Source organism: Cucumis melo, chromosome 5 (genome assembly GCF_025177605.1).
Source record: "Cucumis melo cultivar AY chromosome 5, USDA_Cmelo_AY_1.0, whole genome shotgun sequence".
NCBI classification, from domain to species: domain Eukaryota; kingdom Viridiplantae; phylum Streptophyta; class Magnoliopsida; order Cucurbitales; family Cucurbitaceae; genus Cucumis; species Cucumis melo.
The window spans coordinates 19,204,782-19,212,979 of record NC_066861.1 but is presented as its reverse complement, the minus strand read 5'-3'; the positions used below and the strand labels follow the sequence as shown (position 1 = coordinate 19,212,979).

Sequence of the window (8,198 nt, the reverse complement as noted above, 5' to 3'; positions counted from 1 at the left end):
CTATTGATATAATTTCATAAATTAATCTATTAGGCTCTAAACCTATAAAAAATTTAATTGAGTAAAATTCTTGTGTAACACTAACTACTAACCTTTGATTGACAAATCCTGAACCATATTTGCATCTAGTAGGACATCTTATACAGTTGTCTTTTATACAACCTGATATGACTTATATAATGAAAACTTTGGCTCATTTTATGCATGTACCACAACAAGAACATTACGATGTTATTGTTCTTACAGTTCTTTACTTGAAATGTAGTACAGTCTTAGTGAGAAATTGCTTACTATGCATTTTCATTATTAGCAATGCTTCAAAGATATGTCCTGCTAAGCTCTAATTGAGCGACTTAATAGGCGGCTAGGATGAAATGATGCAATAAAAGATGCATGTCCTACCTATGTGTTGGTGATTTCTTGTTCTTATACATGAAGTACAAGTTTTCCTCTCTATTACCCAAGTATACTCTGTATAATTTAAGTATGCACAAATATGTTTTTCCTAATTATATACACCAAGGTGCAATTTAAGGTGCAAGAGGGACATGGCGATGAATTGTAATGAATTGAGAAGTCATATACAAGCATGAAATGACAGAATATTTAACTAATTAATTACAATATACTGTGCATTAACACTTCGAGACGATAAGAAGCATCTATTAACTTCAGAATTAAGGCGAGCGTCTTCTCGGGGCCTTCACTATACTTGATCGCCTCTCTGGATTCAAATACTTAAAGTTAAACTATGATTTATTTCTAGTCAAATTGTATGCACGATAAGCAATTTATAATATTTTAAGGCAAGCATCTTTTCGGTGCTTTCGCCGCATATATTAGACATGTCTGTAACTTATGCTAAGAATGAATTCAGCGATGAGATTGTGTTTCTACAATCTCTTTACCGTCTGATTAGTTAAAGGCGGGCTTTCACATGTCAAGTGATCACAATCAATATACTTATCTTTTCCTTCGAATAAAACAAGGTATTGACATTCATGTTTAGCTAAACAAAACTCATAATGCATACATCAAGATTCTCTAATATTAATAACACTTTACATTGTTCATTAACTAATTAAATGAGATGAAAGTGATAAGCCAAAGAAATGTATTAATATCATAACTAAAACTTTAGGTCTCTCGACCATAGACTCAATATTACAACTTAATACAAAAGAAATATAAAATGGAATACATAGAAATGAATGGAACCTTAGAATATGATTTCTCATATTCTTTGACTCTATTTTTGCCTATTGTGATGAGGAGAAATGGTAAGGGAAGCTCTTTCTCTTTTGTTCTAAACTCTCACTTAAAACTTTAAGAAACAAAGAGGGAATGAAAGATTGAGCTTGCTACCTGGCATTGAATTTCGCACACTCATTTTTGAAGTAAACGCCTCTATTTATAACCGAGGGATGATGTGACAGGACATTGTACGCTTCATTAATTCCTCTGATAAAGTTGTATCACCACCGTAAATGTCCTTTTGTCCTTTTTTTGACATTCGCGCTAACCAATTTTGTCTGTTAGTGCTACAATCGCATAGCTTGTTATGGGCATCGCCTTGTTGGTTGTGCACATCTCCTCGCCTGACATACTATTGTCAGGCTACACTTCTTTTCACTAAAAATTTTGTGATAAGACAAATAAAACGCGACAAAATAGGGATAAAGTTCTTTTGTAGTCCTGGATGCACAACTTAATCAATTCTTCTACTTTTTTTCACATTTTCTTCCCATCTTATGCATTAAGACTTCATTATTTTACATCAAATGCTAAAATAACTTGTATTTCTACAAGTTATCAAATGTCCAAATTTAAAATAATGTTTTTCCTCAAGCATCATTTCAGATTTCTAAGAATTCATCCATTTCGCAAGCTTCGCTAAACTTCTCAAAATGCATTCTAATTCAACTCACATTCTGAACGTCTCATACTTTCCTCGCCTACTCTTCACTTGTGAAAATATTTCTAGATTCTTAAAGCAGCAAGCTTAAGTCTTAAAATACCCTTGTTCATTTTCCAAAAAAATCTTATTTTCAATTTTAAGAAATGGTTATTGTTTCAAAAATTCTCAGTTCCTTTCTTTTTAGTGGAGAACCTCTTTTATTAATTATTTACGTTTGACATTGAGTGAGAAATAATAGGTACTGTATGAGTCTGTTTATCTCCTCAACTATAACTCTTATCACCGCTTATTTACTTTACTGATAGATTTCTGAAACTTTGATTCTTTTTTTATTTTTATTTTTATTTTTGGTTGAGAGGTGACAACATTGGACTTTTTTATTTCAATTGAATTTAAAGAAAAAAATAATTTAGTTTTTTTTAAAAGTGGTAAGTTCACAACGCCAGAAAAAAAAGTTATTTCGAACGCTTTAGCTCAGACCTCGCACACCCCTAAATTTAGAATGCAACAAGACCCTCACTGCAAAAAAATGAATTATAAGATGAACTTAGAAAAAATTTACAGAAAAGGTTTTCGGTAAAGCTTGCTCGCTTAAAAAGCACTAGAAATATTTACTAAGTATGTTTCACTAAGAAAAGTTTTATCATCCGATACAAGTTGGTGTAGACAACATAAATATCAACATAGAAGTTACCCTTGCGAACAAGAAAAAAAAGATACAAAGAAAGCAAAAATGAAAGTGCGTGACAAGAAAAGGTATAACGCATAAATGGAAATAACATTGTATAAATATTGATTAAGAAAGTTCATACAGAATTACAAAAGAACAAAATTACAAAGGGCGAAATAATTTTACAAAAGGATAGAAACACCCCCTAAATTTAATTTTCTTAATAGAAGTCAGGGTCGCCAACATTTGTTTGTTGAAGAGGTGGATAAGGTGCTTCTAACTCAGGCAGGATGATAGGCTAAGGCACACGGTGGACAAATACCACGTGGGAACACTCCATGGAAGCTCTGAACTGTCTATCAAGCTGCCCTCCTATCTACTACATCCTTTCAAACTGCGTGATGATCAGAGAAGTGAGATTGAAGACCGTAGATAACAACTGGTCTTGGTTCCTTGCCATCTTTGCCAACGACTCTTGCTGTTCGATTAATAACTATTTGAGTTTAGCATTTTCAGCTTGTACTTTTTCTAACATTATTGTCATTGCATCATGCTCCGTGCTATGGACCATTTGCCCATTCAAGACTTGTTCAAAATAATCAAAAGTTGGCTTGCAAATGATTGATACAATGTAGTCATAAAGATCTTTGTTTCCATTCTTTGCAAAGGACTCTTCTAGATCTTGGCCTTAGGGAGGGATGAGCTTGTCTCGCCAACTATGCCAAGGTTAGTTTGTTTTGCCTTGGAGAGTGGGTCCTTAAAAATAACTCGTGTCTTATTATCTTGCGACTTATTTATAATGGTTGCATCTTTTCTCGTCTCGTCCCCTTTAAATAAGACAATAATGGGTACATTCTCTTGCTGAACGGCCTTTGGATTAATTAAAGGCTTATCGAGATCAGGGCGTGACAGATCATTATTTTTGGACAATTGGTGGGAGGGCAAAATAAGGATGGGAGACACAGATTTTTGTCGCCTGAGAGAGTTTTTAGGGAGAAGGGGAAAGTTGTGTTCTAGAAGGGATGGGGATTTGGAAGGCGAGGGTTGAGGGGTGGTGGTTTCGGGATAAATAGACAGTTTATAGCTATATTGTCTTAGGGAGATGGACGATTTGGGTAGAGGCAGAGATAAGTCATTTTGTGGTGAAGAGGGAAGGAGAGGTAAGTTTTGGTCTTTTATTGGCGGAGGAGGATTGTCATTTTTAGTAGGGAATGTTTATTATGTTTAAGTAAAGGGGTTGGGTCTAGGATGTAGCGAGGCGGGGAGACTCGATCATCATCTGGTTATATTCTTTGGACCGCCTTTTTGCGATGAAAGGGAATCAGATCCTTGGTCTTTTCTTTTGTCGCATCAACCTTGACTTTCTCGCAGGTTAAATTGAGGATGGTGCGACTTTCCTTTTAAACGGCAACGATGGAGGTGAATCATCTTTTTCTTCCATCCCATCAAGTTCCTTTTCTTTGCCAAGTATTTTTAGACGACACTCCTCCTTTTTTTTGTTGATGGAACGTAATAACTCTAATGAGCACCACCTAATTGCAGATACCACTAAAGGGATGTGCTTCAAGCAAAATTTCTCCATCGTAGAGGGAAATGGCTTGGCACCTTTTGGGACCTTCATCTAGGCGATGATGGACCCTTGTATGATGACACCCAAGTTGAAAGCATTCTAAGTCATTCTGCTGTACAGAATCATCGCATAGTCAGATGAAACTGTATCGTTATGCCCATTGGGAATATCTTCTTTTTGATAAAGAAAAGCACACACTTGCTTCAGTTGTTAGTTGGTGTGGGTACAATTGATATCTTCAAATGGAAGTGATTTCTCATTCTGCACTAGGCCAGGTGATTGTCTTCAATACTTCCTTGGTAATTCCCCTTGTAGGTTTAGTGATGATCCCGTGCCCAGGATATTCTATGTCGTTGGGCAAATCATACAACTCGTTAATTGCCTCAGCATGGAAGTAGATCTTCTCACTTTCAATTGTCGCGTAGAGGTCAGTTGGATGGTACTTTGCATCATAGAATTTTTTGACCACATCCAACCTGACCTTAGTCTCCCTCGCGAAAAATTTCTTCCACCCAAACTCTTGATTCGCGATAGATTGTACAAACGCATCAGCACGTTAAGAGAATGTAAATGAAGGCACTTTACTTTGAGTTCATAGAGACTTTGATGCGATCTTCGTCTTCATAATACACCTTGAGTCTTTGTCCATTAACCTTAAACACGTTGCATCCATCCAGCGATGTGATCTCCATAGCACCATATGAGAAGACCTCTCTGACCACAAATAGTCTAGACCACTGGGAACAAAGCTTTCCTAAAAACAGACATAAACATGAGTTACAGAGTAATACTTTTTGTCCTGAGAATAGCTCACGTTTACGAATGTGGCGATCATGCCACTATTGGTTTTTTTATGGTGTTCTATAATAATTTTATGGATAATTGGTTTATTGTTTAATTATTTCATAAAAGTTACTATTTTTATTATTATTCAATTGCATGTTATTGTATAATAATATCCCTGAATATGTTATTATATTCTAAATGTTCCTAATCGACTATTATTGTGGGAACAATAATAAATTAAGATTAGTATGAGTTATAATTGATTGTTGTGTATTTTCATTATTAGCAATGCTTCAAAGATATGTCATGCTAAGCTCTAATTAAGCAACTTTATAGGCGGCGGATGGGCTGATGCGATAAAAGATGCATGTCCTACCTATGCGTTGCTAATTTCTTGATGTTATGCATGAAGTACAAGTTTTTCTCTCTATTGCCTAAGTGTGAATGAAGAGAGGTTTCCTGGTAAGTCTAAGGTCGAACTCAGAGAATTTGTGTTCTAATTCGGCTTATCGTGCAACTAACCCTATACGATATACTATGTACAATGTAAGTATATAGAGTATGTTTTTTTCTAATTATACACACTAAGGTGCAATTTGAGGTGCAAGTAGGACATGGCGATGAACATTAATGAATTGAGAAGTCATATAACAAGTATGGAATGAAAGAATATTTAACTAATTAAGTGCAGTGTACTATTTATTAACACTTCAAGGCGATACAAAGTATCTATTAACTTCATAATTAAGGCAAGCATCCTCTCGGTGCCTTCGACATACTTGCTCTCCTTTAGGGATTCAAATACTGAAAGTTAATGTATGATTTGTATCTAATAAAATTGTATGCACAATCGACAATTTATCATATTTTAAGGCGAGCATCCTTTCAGTGCTTTCGCCACACACATTAGACATTTTTGCAACTTATGCTAAGGATGAATCCGACAATGAGATTGTGTTTCTACAATCTCTTCACCATCCGGTTAATTAAATACGGGCTTTCACGTGTCAAGTGATCATAGTCAATATACTTATCTTTTCTTTCGAATAAAATAAGGTATTGGCATTCGTGTTTAGCTAAACAAAACCTATAATACATACATCAAGATTCTCTAATATTTATAACACTTTACATTGTTCACTAACTAATTAAATGAGATGAAAGTACACTTTACATTGTTCACTAACTAATTAAATGAGATGAAAGTGATAAGCCAAAGAAATGTATTAATATCATAACTAAAACTTTAGGTCTCTCGGTCATAGAGTCAATATTACAACTTAATACAAAAGAAATATAAAATGGAATATATAGAAATGAATTGAGCCTTAAATATGATTTCTCATATTCCTTGGATCTAATTTTTGCCTGTTGTGATGAGGGGGAAATGGGTAAGGGAAACTCTCTCTCTTGTTCTACATTCTCACCCAAAACTTTAAGAAAGAAAGAAGAAATGGAAGATTGAGCTTACTCCTCGAGATCCAATTTTATACACTCGTTTCTAAGGTTTCTAAAGCAAACCCCTCTATTTATAGGTGAGGGTTGATGTGATAGGACCTTTTACGCTTCATTAATTCCTCTGATAAAGTTGTATCAGCGTTGCAAATGTCCTTTTTTAACATTCGCCCCAACCAATTTTGTTTGCTAGTGCTTTAGATCGCCTAGCTTGTTGTGAGCATCGTCTTATTGATTGTGCATTTCTCCTCATCTGACATTCTATCGCTAGGCTACACTTCTTTTCGCCTAACATCCTGCGATAAGACAAATAAAACGCGATAAAACATGGATAAATTTCTTTTGTAGGTTACAATGCACAACTTAATCAATTCTTCTATTTTTTTCTTGTGTTTTCTTCCCATCTTATGCATTAAGGCTTCACTATTTTACATAAAAGGATACAATTGAAGGGAAGAAAGCGCTTGCACAGCGAAATAAATAATAAAGATCTTAACTCAATTTAATTTAGGAACCTAAAAATACCAGTATATTGTCAGAATCTAATTTATTTATGGCTAAGCATGTTTTCAAGAAATAAATTATAAAGAATGAAGAATAGGAAACTTATGCACGTTGACATTGTTGGAGTTTTTGTCTAAAAGATTTTATGGAATATCTTTGACTAATTATCTTTGATTAATGAATTAAAAGATGAGATATTTAAGAGATAAAAAGATTTCCCACTATTCTAGGAATCTTGTTAAGATAAGAAGATCTATACATATATTATATATGTGACGTTACGTACGGGGTGAGGTTTTGCAACGAAAAAGCAAAAAATACAGGTTGAAGACGGTCTTTTGCATCAAGGTCGTCCGCAGAAGCTACGGAGTTAAAAAGGTACGATGATCTTATGTCAATGAGGTCGTCATGTTGATCGTAGTAACAATTATTGATGAGTAACAGACAAAACAAGTGATTGGTATGATCACGAGGATCTTTAGAGGGATCTAAAGACGTCACCAAAGATATTCACTCATGTGTTCAGAGGGAGCCTGAAGCTAGACATCGTGAAGATAAGTAACTCAAGGGGAGCCTGGAGTCTGATATCAAGACGCATGTTATTAAGTTATATTATTGAAAAGAGTACCATATGTTGTATCGATATATATTAAGTCAAGTGAATATTAATAAAGATTACTCATCAGGGCTGTACGTAGCTCCCCAGACGAAGGCAATATTAGCCGAACTGGGTTAACAAAGTTTCATGTGTTATTCTTTTCTGTTGTCCCTCTAGCTATTACAACTGTTATTAGCTTTAGTATTAACTGGAGTCCTAATTGATTATCTCATTGTTTTTTCAGACGTCTTTGAATCTACAAAACTCCAAATTGGGGCACCACCACTTGGAAACCTTTATATTCTTTGGGTGAGATTTGGTTTGTGAAAACCAAAATTGGAGAAGGAAATTTTCAGAGAAATTTTTCTTTCAGAGAGAATTAAAGCGTAAAAAAATCACAAAATTGTTTTGGAGTTTGCGTTGTTCCGACTTAAATGATTAGGCCCTCCGAAGGGATGGTCGCTCCAAGACGACACGCAGGCGGATCATAGAAATCTCACGGTTCAACCTAATGGAAGAAACTATAGGATACATTGACATACGCCCTTCTCCCACTTCCTATGAACTTTTTTCCTATTCACCTTGTTATTGACCCATACAAACACTTTCCGAAGGGAGGCCGCGCCCAGGGTGATACGAAGCCGAGTATGTATCTCACGTGTGAACTCTTAAGGACGTGAGAGCCAAAAATTGATAT

At 35.1% G+C, this 8,198-nt stretch overlaps 1 long non-coding RNA gene across 1 annotated transcript; it reads left to right on the top strand.

The window, feature by feature from the left end:
- Positions 1 to 3,704: 3,704 nt before the first annotated feature.
- On the top strand, positions 3,705 to 5,816 carry LOC127149394 (uncharacterized). Its single transcript, XR_007820920.1, has 3 exons — positions 3,705 to 4,007; positions 4,131 to 4,433; positions 5,281 to 5,816. It is a non-coding gene; the product is annotated as an uncharacterized LOC127149394 (long non-coding RNA).
- Positions 5,817 to 8,198: the final 2,382 nt, after the last annotated feature.